The sequence below is a fragment of the Toxorhynchites rutilus genome, chromosome 1 (assembly GCF_029784135.1).
Source record: "Toxorhynchites rutilus septentrionalis strain SRP chromosome 1, ASM2978413v1, whole genome shotgun sequence".
NCBI lineage: Eukaryota > Metazoa > Arthropoda > Insecta > Diptera > Culicidae > Toxorhynchites > Toxorhynchites rutilus.
Window position 1 is genome coordinate 160244763 of NC_073744.1, and position 18607 is coordinate 160263369.

The 18607-nt window shown below is 35.0% G+C and overlaps 1 protein-coding gene across 5 annotated transcripts in view; it reads left to right on the forward strand.

Annotated features, from left to right (window-relative positions):
- LOC129767995 (eye-specific diacylglycerol kinase) overlaps positions 1–18607 on the forward strand; it is a 475932-nt gene that overhangs the window by 20277 nt on the left and 437048 nt on the right. For 2 of the 5 annotated variants that reach the window (XM_055769339.1, XM_055769362.1), the window contains exon 1: positions 1960–3140. The exons of 1 other annotated variant lie outside the window; for it this stretch is intronic. The gene's annotated coding sequence lies outside the window, so the exon portion shown is untranslated. Of the gene's footprint in view, positions 1–1959; positions 3141–18607 lie in introns of those variants that run through there. 2 more of the 5 variants (XM_055769356.1, XM_055769371.1) reach the window with 2 other exon arrangements.

Here is an 18607-nt window from a genome sequence, read left to right on the forward strand (position 1 = left end):
AATGCTGCAACTTCGGGATCCTGGGGCGCGACAATGGGTCTGTGTCGCGGAACTGTGAGATCGCCTCGTCGTAGTGGAAGACCAGATCGCGTAGTAGTTGTTGATCTGGCTGTGGGTCTTCCGGCTCAGGGGGTTGTTGTACTGTGGCCTCCACTGGTGCTGATTCGCGTGCCCCACTCGCGAATGAATTGCTCAGCCGTACTGAACTTCGTCTCGACACATCGCTTGCTCTGTTGTTCCTGGAGCTTATTTCTCTCTGCACCTGCTGCTTGATCTCGTCGATTTGCGTTTGGGAGAGCATGTTGTTGCGTACTATCGCTCTACGCCTCGCGTTCATCGCGTTCTGATCAAGCCTCCCAACGAACTCTGGATACGCTTCCTCGAACATTGTTAGTATTCGAGGGCGACCACTCATGTCCGTCTCCAAAGCAGTGCAGATGTAATAGGCGCGGATCACGAATTCATTCATTTCGTGTGTCCACATGATCCGGCGCCTAGTGGTACCCACGAGTGTGGACGACTGCCGTCTGGCAGTCACAACACGCCTCGTAGGCGCAGCGTTTCTTGGGTGATGTCGATGGCTGCTGTTTCCGTGTGGCGGTAGCTCTTCGGGTTGAACCCGGCTGGTGGCCCGCTCTTGCACATCGCCCTCCAGCCGCTGGCCGCTCGCTCTTACGCCCGTTCCAGGACCAGCTCCAGTTCGGGGACCCTCCTCGGGTGATCGCATTCTAATTATTCTTCGTGATCGTAGCTCCATTTTATTGGGTGTATCTCCTTTGCCCGGGAGACAGCGGGTTGGCAAGGCCTCCATGACCCGGGAGGCCTTCCCCGGGAGAGATATAGCGCTCTGACTCGCTCGCACCCCCTCACTTAGCCACTTTCGACACCCGTTCTCGGAGCCAAGACCAGGTGTGTGTTTCCAGTTCACGCCCGATCTAAAAATGTCGTCATATGATCTTCGTGGAGGCGTGAGATAGGAACATTTGAGACCAACAGGCAGGCTCCTACCCTATGTTGATCCCCATTTGAGAACCCGTTATTATATTATTGAAGTTTTTTTTATTGTTCGGATTTTTTTTGTTGGATTTTTAGCGGATTTTCTTGTTAGATTTTTTTAGAAATGTATTCCTTCAATTTCATCTGTTCCTTATTTGAATTTTCTAAATCTGTATGGGTTTTTTTTTATTTTATTTATTTTTAAAACTCAATTTTCTAAGTCTTTAAGACTTTTTTTTAGTTTTATTAATTGTGTAGCTTATACTATTTTTCAAATGTTTTGTAATTTCAAAATTTTGTGAGTTTCCCAAATTTTAATCAAATTTTATATTTCAAAAATTTTCAAATTAAAATTTATGATTTTTTTAAATTTTTGGACATTTTTTGAATTTAAGAATGTTATGAAGTTTCTAAATTCTCTCAGTTTTGAATTTACAATTTTCCGAATTTCGTGAAGTTTTGTATATTTTCAGAATTTTAACAGATTTGTTTTGTTTTCATTTACAAGAATTTTCAATGTTTTATTGTCTTGTTCCTGCTCCTGTTTTTGTGTTTCAAAACATTTGATTCCAAGAAAATCATAATTATTTTGTCAGAGCCAGAATTCCAACAGAAATCAACACCTTTCTACCCCACCGTGCGACCACTTCCATCGGCCGAAACGGGAGAGCGCGAGAGTGAGTGTAGCCGGAAGTGCGCATGGTCAACGGCTGAGAGGGAGGCCGAGAGTGTGTACTACGTGCAATGTTGAAGTGGGACCTAGCGCCGACAGCTGATTGGAAGTCTTAATGTTTTGTTTTCAAGTTATTTCAAGCCGCGCGGTTGTTGCGTTCCGGGGGTCAAGACGGAGGTTAGCGCTGAGACGGCTGCTTCCAGCTTCTTTTGGAGGAGAGATCCTGTTCCAGTGTGTGGATCGTAACTCATTCACTCGTGTGCTCGCGGTGGACTGCGTGTCCGTGGAGTTCAGTTCACATGCGACCGTCAATCGAAACGGAAGGTTTTAATCGGAACTCCTCTCGTGGTCACGTCCCGTCCCCTCGCGGTCGGTTATTTTTTCTCTAATAAATGGGGGAACAATTAGGCCTGGACATAGCACTGGTTGAAGTAAGTCCCCCCGGGAGGGGTGTTTAAAGGCTCAATCAATCAGGTGCGATCTTGTTGTGTGTGTGTGTAATTTGGGACCGTCGTCGGAAGCGGTGTCCTCTTGTTGTTTCCGAACAGAACAGAGGAAGTAGAGAGAGAGCAAGGATAATTTATAAGGTATGTGTCGTGTCGCGGAGAGAAGTGGGCCGTTTGGGGGGCGGTCGGTAGAGAAATAGTGCAATGGGGAGGAAAAAATGTGTACATAGGCAATGTTTTGATACTTTCCACGGTTCGAGGAGCGATCGATACGTCGGCGAATAGTTTGTTACGATGGCATCGGCAGCAGCGGCGGCGGTGTGCAGAACGACCGGACATCGACGGGTTGTTGCCGCGTTTCCTTCGGGTCGATTGTTATGGTATTAAAGAGTGGTCTCGACGCACAGAGTGTGGGTCAAATAATTCAGCAATCGCTTCATTACTTTTTTTTCGGGCGTCGTGGCGGGAGCGCGTGTTGTGCTGCCTGAATTTGTGTGCCAATCGTAATGATACCAAAATTTGTGAGTGCGGACAGCGAGTGGGTTTGCTCGGGGAGCGGTGGTAACTGCCGGGTTGACCACAATCGCAGAAGAGTGGTGAGACTTGACGAGAAGAAGGAGAAGCGGAGGGTTATTCGCTATTAATAGAATCCCATAGTGGATGATGGTGGGACCAAGAAATGCGAGATTTTGCCCAAATTCTTCGGCCAAGTTTTTGACAATAAAAGCGAAGAGGAGAATGGCAATTTATGACGTATTCGAGTATGCTCTGCGAGGAAAGAGGATAATATGAAAGAAGAATCCTTCCGTAGCGCGTAGGAATCCTATTGCGTGTGGGGGGTGTAGTGCTCTGGAAGATTTGCGATAACCACTTGTTGTGTTTAGTTGCGGTCGTTGAGGATGGTGTGCTCTCCAGTGGAACGAAAGTGAATCTGTTCTCCCGGTCCATTTCCCGGATCGGCGGTGCGTGCCGTCACTGCCAAGGACAGGCGATCCGTCGATAGCGAAGAGGGATTTGATGTGTGTGTGAGTATATCTGCTGAGGGGTCAAACGGAGGGGGAAAAGCTCAAATTATTCCATTCAATCCCCGATGGTTGATAGTGTGGCATCCCAGCCGAGTTTTATTTTTCGCGACTAAAAATAGAACCGTCTGCATATACGAGGGCCATTAATAGTTAAAATTTCTAGCGTGACACGTGAATTCCGTTCTGGATTCGTTTCTCAGCATTTTCAGCTCTTCTATTTTGTAATGTTTGTAGAAAGCTCATTGAGTAATAGAAATCAGTTGTGGAAATTAAAATAAAGAAAAAGTGCACACATTACTTCATTGATTGTTTGTTCGGAATTTTTTAATCGACAAACACTCTGAAAAAGCTTCGATAAACTATCGATAGGATAAACTAACTGAGGAATTTACACATTCCTGAATATTCTGCCAATTTTCCTTAGCGACATTTGACATTTTTCGTTGTAGGTGAACCAGAAAAAAAATCCTGCAAACTCATTTTCACAAGTGGAACAATGTTGGAAAAAATCGTCTTTAGCTTCAACTTAGTAAATTGGGTAGAGATCCAGGATTAGCCATCAAAAATTTTAATAGATGTCGATTTCAGCTTAAAGTCAATGAGTCAAATTCTTCGATTTAATGCTCATAGAGCGTCTTTTAATCTGGCAGCCGAAACCACTTGTGTATCCACTAAAAATAATCATGGCTGATATTTTTCATATTCAAAAACAAGAATAAAGATTAATTCCACTTCAACAGTCGGCTCTTATCCGATCCTCTAATATTTTTTTTTTCAAACTTTATAATATGTGGTTGTTTATCCAAAATAACTACTTTCAATATCATATGAACAATTTTAATTTCTATTTCTGTGATTTATTTTTGGAAGAACAATTTAGATTTCGTGCATGAATTTATTTATTTGTTTTATGTACATGTTTTATATACAGGGTAACTTCGATATAACGTAAATTTTACTTTCAAAATTTTACGTTATATCGAAGCATAATAAAGAACTCTGAAACGTAGCTTATACAACTGTTTGAGTAATATTGAATAAAATCAATAAGAAGACGAAGCCAACTTTTCTCATGATGTTTCCCTTCGTTCTGAAATTTGATTCATTTAGAATCCAGAATCACAAAACAGTTGTATTTCAGCAATTCCAAATGAAATCGTCCTAAAAATGCAAATTTTAAAAACTTGTATTTTTGATTCCAATGAAAGTGCGTATTCCGTTTGGGTTGGAGGAAATATGAGTTCTTCACAGCAATTGGGTTGTTGGAAATTATAAGAAAATTCATAAAATTTCATGAACATGACGGTATAATACGACAAACATATTAAAAAGGATTATTTACTATAAAAAAGACAATAAATTGGAAATTTATTATTTTTTTTAAATATTTCGAGAATGGCTCATTTAGAAGGAGATTGATAATAACCTTTTTTGTTTTAAATCACATCAGGATTCATAATTTGTGGCTAAAAATGATTGTTAACGTACAAAAATTCGAAGTTTCGAAAATTCCTAAAAATTTGATATTTCACAAAGTTCGTCAAAAATAGTTTTACCATCTTGGGCCCATTTTTTAAATTTTCTGCATGACTTCTATTTTGTAAGAAAAAATAAAAAAAAATGAAAAATATGTATTTTGGATATTGCAAATTGAATTTTTATTTTGTAAATAAAAAAAAGAGTACTATTTTTTTCTCAGTGTACATTTTTTTCATATTCAAACATCAACACTCTATAACTCTTTCTAAGACACTATCTCGGTACGACTCATAGTTTTTGAGATATAAATTATTAAAGATTTCTCTTACTCAAATCGATACGCCCTCTTCAAAAGTTATGCTTGAGTCAAAAAATTAACCATGATAATGTATTTGGAAAAGTTGTTGGAAATTATAAGCAAATTCATAAAATTTCATGAACATGACGGTATAACACGACAAACATATTAAAAGGGATTATTTACTATAAAAAAGACAATAAATTAGAAATATTTTTTTAAATATTTCGAGAATGGCTACATTTAGAAGGAGATTGATAATAACCTTTTTTGTTTTAAATCACATCAGGATTCATAATTTGTGGCTAAAAATGATGGTTAACATACAAAAATTCGAAGTTTCGAAAATTCCTAAAAATTTGATGTTCCACAAAGTTCGTCAAAAATAGTTTTACCATCTTGGGCCCATTTTTTAAATTTTCTGCATGACTTCTATTTTGTAAGAAAAAATAAAAAAAATGAAAAATATGTATTTTGGATATTGCAAATTGAATTTTTTATTTTGTAAATAAAAAAAGAGTACTAATTTTTTTCTCAGTGTACATTTTTTTCATATTCAAACATCAATACTCTAATAACTCTTTCTAAGACACTATTTCGGTACAACTCATAGTTTTTGAGATATAAATTATCAAAGATTTCTCTTACTCAAATCGATACGCCCTTTTCAAAAGTTACGCTTGAGTCAGAAAATTCACAATTGCTGTGGAAAACTCATATTTCCTCTAACCCAAACGGAATACACACTTTCATTCGAATCAAAAATACTCATGTTTTGTCATTTGTCGATTTCATTTGGAATTGCTCATTTCGGGATTGGTTAAAGTTACAACACAAGCTTTGGTATCAAAATACAGATAATCTATTGTTCTTAAATTTTTTTGGACTTTGATAATGTGTACGTTATATCGAGGTAAAATGTACGTTATATCGAGTGACGTTATATCGAGGGTACGTTATATCGAAGTTTCCCTGTACCGGGTGGATTGAAGGAAAATTGGAAAACGAATAGTAATATATTATGCTAGTAGATCCGTTAAATGTTGCCCCGCCCACGATTGATTTTTTATTTCAATAATCTCGAACATTCACGAAAATGTTTTTTTGAACACACATTCGCCATCGATACTAGATGATACAGGTTGGACTCGATTATATACAATTTTGGACTCGATTATATACAGTTTGGAAAAAAATATTTTTATTTATATTTCAAATATGACTTATTTCAAGGAGAAATGTAACCTTCCAACGTTAAAGTGAAATTTAAGTGGCTATCACATGTACAGTGGGTTAAAAATCGTCATTTTTGATAATTTTGTCTGAATTTTCCCCAGGAATTGTTTATATCGATATTGAAGCCACATAAGGAAAGATAGAAATTATGTGTCAAAGAACAATTTGTAGAGCAAATAGAGAGCTTCAATTTAATTGATAGAAACAATCTAGTTTAATATAATTTTTAAGGATAAAATTAATAATAACGCATAAAAAAATATCAACATTTAAGTTTTTCACTTCTAAAATGTTATTAGAATCCACTAATTGAGATGTTTACATTACTAAATTTTCTCATCTTTTAAATGAAAGCAACAGAATTGCCTTCCGAAGCGTACTTTTTAATGTAGAGCAAGTTTGAGGCAACAGAGTCCGAAACAAAAATAAAAGTTATATACCTCTGTCATTGTTGAAATTCGAACATATGCGTAGAAGGATTTCTTTTCACCAAATATGATTTTCTATCACCTTCTGAGATAATCTAGATAATTTATTTTTTCATATGAGAAAGGTATTTTCTGACTTTAAGGGGATGAATCAAAAATGAAATTCTTCTTTTTTATTGAATAAAAGAAAAATATATGCAAAAAGAAAACAAATTAAAACTTTTTTACATATACAGGATTCGATTACATACAGTGAAAAGAATTAAAAAACTGTATATCATTGAGTCCGCCCTGTACTACTCTGATTTAAATTAGTGATTGAGTGCAAAATTTTTTAAATTCGATTGAATTTAATATTTCTCGTCTACTTTGTAAGTACAGAGGTTGAGCAAATCACATATATGTAAATTCAATACCTTCTGGTAGATTACGTCTTTCGTTGCAATGAGTAATGCCTGAACGATGGTAGTGGTGAATCAACCAACCTTCAATTGCTTCTTAAAACCGATGTTAACAATCGGCCCTTTTCAGGGCCAGCAAAACATTCTTTTAGAGAGCTATTTCTAAAGTTTGGTGCATTCTGAAATATCTTCCGAAAAATAAACAAGCGAAATGAATAAAGTGTTTTCGTAGTCCTACGTCAACAGTGCGGTTGTGTTCCGGATACAACCTTTCATATTTTTAATATTTTCTTCCGAACTGTGTACGTACTCCTCGGATTGCAATTTTGTTTAGTTGAATCTGATGAATTTCAACAATCTACGGCATCGAAGTAAATTGTTATAAATATCCATCAAATTGTAAATTTTAAAGTTTGGTTAGCTGATAGTACTGTGAGATATGCCTTCTGACGACCAGAGAAGAACTACAACTTTCCAACTTTCCCGTTGATTTTGCAATGCTTTGGATGGCATAAAAATCACAATAAAACACATCAAACGAAGAGAAAAACATTCAATTATGTTGATCCCTTTCCAAGTTAAACCATGACACACGAACTACAAATCATTTGCATTTATATAGATTGATCGAAATTTTACTATTAACTCTTTAGTAAAATGTTGTTTTAACCCTGAAAAAGACGGATAGTTCACGTCGTTTTGTAGAAGCAGCTGTAAATGGTACATTCATGAATAATTCCTGCCCTCGCGAGAACAATATACAAGTTGACCATATGTTAAAATTTGTGTCTTCATTGCCATTGTTCCTTCTGCACTGTGTATGCAACGTGAACATTCTTCTTCTTCTTCCTTGTATAAAATAGGCTCCAAATTTTGATGTTTATTTAAACATCAAGTAGAAAATCCAACCAACTGACTCAGCGGTCTTTTAACCTGTTGATACACTATAACACTTCACAACACAACACACACAAATGTTGAACCGCAACTCTTCACAATACTATGGTACGCATAAAAGCAAACCTTTAGCAACGCATAAATAAAAATGCTTAAATACACAAGTGCTCTTCGTATCATGACACTAAAGCTGGCGCGATGTATCATTTCACGGTGCTTTTGGATTTCTCATGTGCATAATTTGGTGAACTGGAATGTGAAAACTTCTTGTAAGTTCCGTATCACGAGTGTATTCAAAAAAAAAAAAAAGGAATTGGGCAGGTCATAAGTTGTATTTTTGACGTAGGAATATTAAGGACGTTTTTCTTTGAAAGTACCAAACAGGAAAACACCATGACAGTTATTAGTCTAAGATCAATAGTAATATACATGTACACGAATTCTTTGTCTGACCGTGTCAAATATTTTTTATTCTTAATGATTCAATCTAATTTAATTGCAAATTTTCAATCCTCATTTCGATTGGTAATTGTAATTATTGTAGTGCAACATAACAATTATTAATCACAGCATACGATTCAGAATGACCCCACTATTACAAGCCACACTCATGATCTGTATCAGTATCCTCCTCATTTGTTGGATTACAGTTTTGAAAAAACAGAAAATGAGTATTCGGTGCTCATTGGCCAATGACTACTTACATAACTAAACCTGGAATCATCTTGAAGTTCAGATCTGTCGAACCGGAAGACATTCCATCGCAGAACGGACAAACATTTAAATAAGGCTAACCTTTTTCGAATTATTTGCCTTTTGAAGAATGTTTGATCTGTATGCATTAAAAAGTGTTAGCCTTACGATGATTATTATCATATTATCCGACTCGATTATCCGGAGTATTGATTTTTTTTGATTTTTTTCATTGATTGATCTTCTAATCTACCCTTTGAAATTATTTTGTACCATAAAATTTCAGTACTTCTACCAAAGCTCGACATTATAATATCAGATTATTTTCAGACACAATTCTCGTGATAGATTCTTCATCCACGTGCAAATAACATGTTTCTTCGTTACACGGAATAAATGTTTGATACAAAAAATATGATAGAATGAAGACAGCCCTCAATCGGACAATTCCTTCCTCGAGTTTTGCTCTTATGAACACATTCGGCGATCCATTTTTATTTATGTAGATAGAAGACGATATAGGAGTGTGTTTTATCACATTAAAATCCGTTTCCACTTTCGAACGAAGATCAATTTCGTTACCGCAAACATCAAATGGACTAACAACGCTTGTCAATGTGTAGTTGTAGAACACATGCGAATTGAATTTTTCGAATTTTTCCATTTTCCTTCAGAGTTTTCCGAAATTTCTTAATTGTCATGTTTGGTTGGAATACGTTTGGTTGAAATACGTGCATTATTTTTATGGGACCCCCTCTCCTTTCCAGAGGAGGAAGGGGTGTCATACCATCATAGAAACATTTCTCGAACCCAAAAGCCCTCACATCCCAAATTTGGTTCCATTTGCTTGAATAGTTCTCGAGTTATGCAAAAGTTCATACCCACATGCCCTTAGAGAGGGGGTAGGTGTGTCGAAACACTGTAGAAATGTTTCGTGTCCCCAAAAACATCCACATGCCAAATATGGCTCAATTTGCTTGATTAGTTTTCAGGTTATGCCGAAATTTGTGTTTCATTTGTATGGGAGCCCCCCCTTTAGAGAGAGGGAGGAGTGTCAAACCACTATAAAAACGTTTATTGCTCCCTAAAACCTCCACATGTCCAATTTGGTTCCGTTTGCTTGATTAGTTTTGTGTCCCATAAAACCTTCGCATGCCAAATTTGGCTCCATTTGCTTGATTAGTTTTCGAGTTATGCAGAAATTTGTGTTTCATTTGTATATGCGGCCCCCCTGCTTAGAGAGGGGGTGGAGAGTCTAACCACCGCAAAAAACATTTATTGCACCCTAAAACCTCCACATGCCAAATTTGGTTTCATTTGCTTGATTAATTCTTGAGTAATGCACAAATTTGTGTTTCATTTGTATGGCAGACCCCCCCGCAACCCCTAAGAAAGGAGGGAGGAGTATTTTACCACCATAGAATAATCTATTGCACTCTTGAACCGCCAAATGTCAAATTTGGTTTCATTTGCTTGATTAATTCTTGAAAAGAACCTTCCCCGACTCCAAAAACCCCTACATATCAATTATCATGTCGATCGGTTCAGTAGTTTCCGAGTCCATAAGAATCAGACAGACAGAAATCCATTTATATATATATATATATATATATATATATATATATATATATATATATATATATAGACTAGCTGACCTGGCAAACTTCGTCCCGCCCGAAATTTGTTTTTTGTTATCAATACCTTCAAACATTACATGTTATAAATGTTTGATACAGAAAATATGATAGAATAGAGACAGACCCTTCCCCTCTTCTCCCCTTAGAGAGGGGGGTGGAGAGTTTAACTATCATAGAAACATTTATTGCACCCTAAAACCTCCATATGCCTAATTTGGTGCCATTTGCTTGATTAGTTCTCGAGTAATGCAGAAATTTGTGTTTCATTTCTATGGCAGCCTCCCCCCTCAGAAGGGTGGGAGGTGTGTTGAACCACCTCAGAAATGTTTCTTGTCCCCTAAAATCTCCGCATGCCAAGTTTGGTTCAGTTTGCTCGATTAGTTCCTGAATTATGCCTATGCTTCATTTGTATGGCAGTCCCCACCCTCAGAGAGAGGGGAGGAGTATATATTCACCATGGAAACGTTTCGTGTCCCCTAAAACATTCGCATGACAAATTTGGCTCCATTTGCTTGATTATTTTTCGAATTATGCAGAAATTTGTCTTTCATTTGTATGGCAGCTCACCCTTAGAGAGGCGGGTGGGGTGTCTCACCACCGTAAAAACATTTATTGCCTCCTAAAATCTTCACATGCCAAATTTGGTTTCATTTGCCTGATTAATTCTCGAGTTATGCAGTAACTTGTGTTTCATTTTTATGGCAGCCCCACCTAAGAGAGGGGGGAGGAGTATCTAACCACCATAGAATCATTTATTGCATCCAAAAACCTCCAAATGCAAAATTTGGTTCAATTTGCTTGATCAATTCTCAAGTAATGCAGAAATTTGTGTTTCATTTGTATGGCAATCCCCTCTTAGAGAGGGGGAGTGGGGAGTCTAACCACCATAGAAATATTTATCGCATCCTAAAACGTCGATATGTCTAATTTGGTTTCATTTGCTTGAATAATTCTCGAGTAATGCAGAAATTTGTGTTTCATTTGTATGGCAACGTAACTTCTAAATATATATTTCTACCTTAATGATGTATTTACAAAAGTTTATAAGTAAAATTATTAGCAAATTCATAAAATGTCATGAACATGACGGTACAACGCGACAAACATATTAAAAGAGCCTATTTACTATGAAAAAGACAATAAAATAAAAATATTTTTTTTAAATATCTCGTGAATGGCTGCATTCAGGAGGAGATTGATAAAGATTTTTTTTGCTTTATATCACATCAGGATTCATAATTTGTGGCTAAAAATGATTGTTTATATATATAAATCGTTTATTTTTACAGGCTCAGTCACATTAGTTTAAAGGAGCCGAATTCTTAAATATATGTTTTAAAACTATACATAAATAATTTTCCTAACACTATGGTTAGTAAGGTGGAAATCCTATTACTCGCGGTTTACTCGAGTTTAGAGGGTGACATATTCTTTCAGGAAAGGGATGGGATATAAGGGAATTGTTACAATGTTGATGATCACACTCGATTCTTAAATCTATTCGTATATCTATTGTATATTTACATTTCAACTTATTTTGCTGTTTATACCAAGGGGGGCAATCGCTCGCAATGGATGAAAAGGAGGGTATAAGGACATAGGTACAATCACACACGAAGATCGATAGCTTTAAGGAAAACATATATTTAGGTCATGTAATCAAGGTCTAACCGAGCCAACACATCTCTCACCGGCACATTGGGCTGTCTTCCTCGGGCCCGAAGGGAGTTTTCTAAATTCGATCTGGCGACAAGATACACCTCGCACGACCAAACAACATGCTCGATGTCGTGATAACCTTGACCACAGACGCAGAAAAAATGATTGTTAACATGCAAAAATTCAAAGTTTCGAAAATTCATAAAAATTCGATGTTCCACAAAGTTCGTCAAAAATAGTATTACCACATAGTATTATCTTGAACTCATTTTTTTTAATTTTCTACATGACTTCTGTTTTATATAAAAAAAGTAAAAAAGTATATATTTTAGATATTGTAAATTAAAGTTTTTCTGTAAATAAAAAAAGAGTACTATTTTTTCACGTTTTAATATCAATACTCTATAACTCTTTCTAAGACACTATTTCGGTACGACTCATACTTTTTGAGATATAAATATTCAAAGATTTCTCTTACTACAATCGATACGACCTTTTCAAAAGTTACACTTGAGTCTGAAAAATCCCAATTGCTGTGGAAAACTCATATTTCCTCCAACACAAACGGAATACAAACTTTCATTCGAATCAGATTTTCGCGAAAAGTCGTAATTCTGTTCTTTATAGCAAAACGTTAGACCCGTATTTTTTTTTTCGTTAGGGTGTCCATTTCCATTATAGGGTGGTCCGAAAAATCTTGATTTTATCATTTTTTTTCCAAAAATGACTATTTTTAAAATAATGAATTTAAATTAAAATAAATTAAATTTTTTATGTCAAATTGAAGACAATTAGCTCGTCTTTTTAGGAAAAATATAACAGTTGCAGAAAAATTTAATTTTGTTTTCGTTATTTTTAATTGTAACGTAAATGATTTAAGTTTGTCCAGTCAAAAATATGATCATGGTTTGTCCACGTTTTTAAATGCTCTAGTTAAGCGCACGTTTGTCAAATTAGGTATTCGAATGTTTCAAAACATATAAATAATATTGTCTTCTTCATAATTTACAGTAGTTTTATAGTATATGTTTTCGGATTCATATGTTTTGAAGGATTATAAAAAACCACATTCTATTGGTGTCAATGCGCCCCTCACTTGAGCTAACTTTAATGAATCACCAGATGATTATTTGGCACGTATTCAGACCATTTCTGGATTCTAACACTTACAAATATTGTAAACATCATGGTTGCACACCATTTGTATTAGATTTACTTGGCTAAACCATGTAATGTTGTTTTGTCCACATGATTTCTATGGCAACCGCTTGGCGCGCTGCAGTTTGTTTATGTTTGTTTATGGTGTGCTTCGCGCATAGCTAAAGTAAGGTTTTTCTGTGTTGGTTATGTTGAGGTGAACACATCTGAAATGCTCAAGAAAAGGCAATATTCTGAAGAAAGCCTAAATTATGAATGGATCAATATGATGACAGTAAACTCAAGCAATGGTAAATGCAACATCTACTTGAAAATTCGAGTTTTTTCATTCAAAAATTGTGATTTTTAAAACTGGACAAACCATGATCATTTTCTGGACAATCCATGATCAGAGGTGGTCAAACCATGATCATAATTTCTCTTTGAGGAAAATCGTTAAAAAACATTAATATTTGAATAATTTCAATGCCTTATGGTAGAATTAGAAACTAGAGACTTAGGGCTTTTCAACAAACTCGTCTTGATTATATGTGATTTACAGAAAGAAAAATCGATTTGCATTCACTTGTTGCGTGAAAACACCATAAATTGGACAAACCAAGATCATTTACCCTATTTGTTTTTTACAGTTTTCATGGTCTCTGGACCAAGGGCGCTATGTTTTTTTATATTTTCTCTGGAAAGCTGAAGATTTTCTTCATAACATATCTCGAAATCAGAGGGACGTTATTTTTTGTTTTGAGTTATGATTTTCCAAAGTTAACCGATGGTACGAAAAATCATTTTTAATGTGATTAAAAACACATTAATTTCACAACAGCTTTGTCAAGTGTCATATTTTAATCAGGAGTGTTCTAGAAAGCCACGCTAGAGGATGTCATACGACAGCCAGTAAAACATTCGGGCGGCGGAATCAGGAATTGTAATAAAATTAGTATTCATTTGATGTTATTGCATATCGCAGACATTGACGTAAACAACGGAAAATTCCCAGCACAACCCTTCTTTGTGCGGACAACGGAAGCCGAATGTCGCATGTACTAAACGTATATTATTTATTTTTGTCCGCTGTATTAAATTCCTTTTCCGGGCGAAATTGCGTCTCATAACTCACTCAAAGGAACGCGCTGTGACAACCGCTCAAATGTCATTTCATTCCACACAAAATGATATGTGCAAGTCAAATTTCCCTTGGCTTCCGTACCCAGAAGGATTTAGCATGGGTTGGGATTTTCAGGTCCATTAAAATTTCACCCGACTTCGCACAAAGCTACAATTTTTCTTTCGAAACATGCAAAGCCCATAAAATTATGATGAGGCGCAGTGCATTCGCGTCATGTCATTACTATTTCATACCTGTTCGCTAATCCATCTACTGAAGGGTGGGATTGTCTTCTCCACTTCCCCCAAACTCCCACCCGACTGGATCAATAATGTCAGTCAATGGCCCTTCTTCCATCTACTTTATGGCCCTCGAAGGTGGCACTCTCCGCCACGGGTCAGCTAACCACTCAATAAACCGCGTCTCGGAGTGCGTACGAATTGAGAGATCGAACGAACGGAATGAAGGTCTAAAAATAAACTTCTCCAACTTTGTGACCGACGGTGGGAATAAAATGTATGTTTCAGGATCTTTTCCCTTCCGAACGAACCGAAAACAGGGAAGGGATGCGTCGATACAACACACAGGTGTGTCCGGCTGCCGGAGATAAATCAAAGTTCGGTTTCCTGTGCGTTGGTCGAATGAAATACTAATTTCTCTCTCTGGGATCACTGTTATGGTTTCGGTAAGTGATAAGGGTTGGCAATTTTGAACAGATAAACAGAGTTTGACAGGGCCCGGATTGTGGAAAAGATATTGAAACCGATACATTTTGGTATCTTATTTGGAATGTAATGGACCACTTTACTGTTCGCTGAGTAAGTTTCGATTTTTCAGGGTTTTCTCTGGGTCAAAGGTTGACCTGGAAAATGACCCATCCCCTCTGCCCGCCCGACACAATCAACAGAGTGGCAGGGTGAGTGACATCATCCCCGGAATGAAATTCTTTCTCGACAGCAACAGTGTACCTACTTTTTCAAGAACGTCTTCAGTTCACTGCCGAAGACGCCGTGAAGCAGCCGGAATTCGACGCGCCTCACCTTTTTCTCGGAAAGTCTCCGTAATTTCACACTCAAATTTTACGCTGATTTCGGAACTAAACTGGGGAGACTGGTTTTCTCCGGTTGATGCCCCGGAAGGGGAATCCTTTGAGTAACAGAAACAAAAAAGGTAAACCTTTTTGTTTTCGCAAACAGCAAACAATCTCTGTGAATGGGGGAAAAATTGGAGGAGGCTAACCTTTTTGGTCCTGTGTGTGTGACAACGATGCCAAATCAAACCCAATTTTGAATCTTCAATCAGTGAACGCAAATATTGACTGCGAGAGGAGCAGCAAAATAAAAAGTTCGCCGAGACAGATCACATCCTGTTTCGCAAAGTTTTCGCAGTAAGCTTCGAACGGAAATATGCTACTTTTCTGGAGTGGAAAATTCTCCCTCCGCTAACACAAACAGGACAACCAAGGAGAATTTAAAATAGAGCTGATTCTGCTCGAGTCAGTACTCGATACCGGGAAGCGGCGTTGAGCGTAGGAAAAAAGTTACGTCGCTTGGCATTAAGCGAGGGAAACTTTGGGCAACTGTTTTACCTTTCTTCTTCGCGAATTTGAGCGACGCTTCCGGTGGTTTATCTTTTTGCTATCACACGCTGCTTGTGGATCTTCTCCGGCGTGGGAAAGGAAAACATTTAGCATACTTTTGCAGCTACTCGGTACTACTTTCTACTTTATCAAACTTTTTGCCCAGTTCTGTTGATGATGCTGCTGCTACCGGTCGGTGGTGATGACGTCGGTGCTAAAGCGAAATCAATACGGAAAATAATTGAATTAAAGTTTCACGTTTAGCTAGCGGGAAGTGCTTCGGCAAAACTGTTTTCCTGCGTAGGTTGCTGCTGCTGTGTGACGTTGGCATTTGCTGTTGGGTTGTTGTTGGTTGAGGTTTGAAAATATAGTACTTGGGACAGGAAAAAGTGAAAGCGAATAGGAACAATCGGCTACATTGACGTTAAGTTATTTAAGTTATTTTAAAGATTTTCCTTTTCGAATCTTTTATAGGTTTAAAATTTTCTGTTTTTGAAATATGTCTTTGGTTGTTAGTTTTATATGCTTACAGTTCTGTTTTGGAAGTTTTCATTTACTCGTTGTTTCAAATTATACCTAGTTATATTCTCGATTGATTAGTATCTCTAGTATATTTTTAAAATTTCTCATTCATGTTTTCAGTTTGCGTTTTTTCAAGTTAAAAATTCAAAACCACTAAACTAATAAAATTACAAATTTACTAAATTACTAAATTACTAAATTACTAAATTACTAAATTACTAAATTACTAAATTACTAAATTACTAAATTACTAAATTACTAAATTACTAAATTACTAAATTACTAAATTACTAAATTACTAAATTACTAAATTACTAAATTACTAAATTACTAAATTACTAAATTACTAAATTACTAAATTACTAAATTACTAAATTACTCAATTACTAAATTACTAAATTACTAAATTACTAAATTACTAAATTACTAAATTACTAAATTACTAAATTACTAAATTACTAAATTACTAAATTACTAAATTACTAAATTACTAAATTACTAAATTACTAAATTACTAAATTACTAAATTACTAAATTACTAAATTACTAAATTACTAAATTACTAAATTACTAAATTACTAAATTACTAAATTACTAAATTACTAAATTATTAAATTACTAAATTACTAAATTACTAAATTACTAAATTACTAAATTACTAAATTACTAAATTACTAAATTACTAAATTACTAAATTACTAAATTACTAAATTACTAAATTACTAAATTACTAAATTACTAAATTACTAAATTACTAAATAACTAAATTACTAGATTACTAGATTACTAGATTACTAGATTACTAGATTACTAGATTACTAAATTACTAGATTACTAGATTACTAAATTACTAAATTACTAGTCAACTAAATTTCAAATTGAACAAATTAAATCATTCATAACTTTTTGAATTTCTGAATTTTCCTTTCTATTTTTATTTTTTTTTTATCTGTATTATAGTGATTTTCAACTCATTTTGGCTGGTTCGTCACTTTTTACTTCCATTTTTGGAAGAATGTCGGGAGTGAGAAATTGAACTCGTGACCTTTAGCGTGAGAGGCATTGATGTTACCACTACGCCAGATCGCCTCCTATTTTTCTTTCTAGAATTTTCATTAATTTGAATTTCTTATTTTTTAAATTTTCATAAGTTCAATTTTTTCAATTTTTCATTTTTTCTTTTATTTTTCATTATTTTCAATTATTTTTCTTTTTCTTCAATTGCTTGTTATGATTGATCTCCCTTTTATTTTATTTTTTTTCAAATTTCCATTTTCAATATTTCATTTTCCATTTTTCCAAATTCTTCAGTTTACCTTTTTTTTCGCAATTTATAATTTTTTAAGTTGTTAAGTTAAGTTTTTAATTCACGGAGAATGTGACTGAAGAATCTGGATTTTCACTTTACCGTTTTCTTTCTTTTTTTGAATTGTTTTTTTCATGTTCTCATTTTAAGTTTTGTCAGTATTGGATTTTCCATTTGTTTTTTTTTGACTTTACAATTACCCAGTTTCAAATTTTTTTACAAATTATTCTTAAAAATTCGCAGAGTACACTCAAGAAATGGAAAACTCATAACTGACAAAGTGGAAAATGAAAATACTTTTACTATTACTTAATAACTAAATGACTAAATTACTAAATTACTAAATTACTAAATTACTAAATTACTAAATTACTAAATTACTAAATTACTAAATTACTAAATTACTAGATTACTAGATTACTAGATTACTAGATTACTAGATTACTAGATTACTAAATTACTAGATTACTAGATTACTAAATTACTAAATTACTAGTCAACTAAATTTCAAATTGAACAAATTAAATCATTCATAACTTTTTGAATTTCTGAATTTTCCTTTCTATTTTTATTTTTTTTTTATCTGTATTATAGTGATTTTCAACTCATTTTGGCTGGTTCGTCACTTTTTACTTCCATTTTTGGAAGAATGTCGGGAGTGAGAAATTGAACTCGTGACCTTTAGCGTGAGAGGCATTGATGTTACCACTACGCCAGATCGCCTCCTATTTTTCTTTCTAGAATTTTCATTAATTTGAATTTCTTATTTTTTAAATTTTCATAAGTTCAATTTTTTCAATTTTTAATTTTTTCTTTTATTTTTCATTATTTTCAATTATTTTTCTTTTTCTTCAATTGCTTGTTATGATTGATCTCCCTTTTATTTTATTTTTTTTCAAATTTCCATTTTCAATATTTCATTTTCCATTTTTCCAAATTCTTCAGTTTACCTTTTTTTTCGCAATTTATAATTTTTTTAATTGCTAAGTTAAGTTAAGTTTTTAATTCACGGAGAATGTGACTGAAGTGACTGAAGAATCTGGATTTTCACTTTACCGTTTTCTTTCTTTTT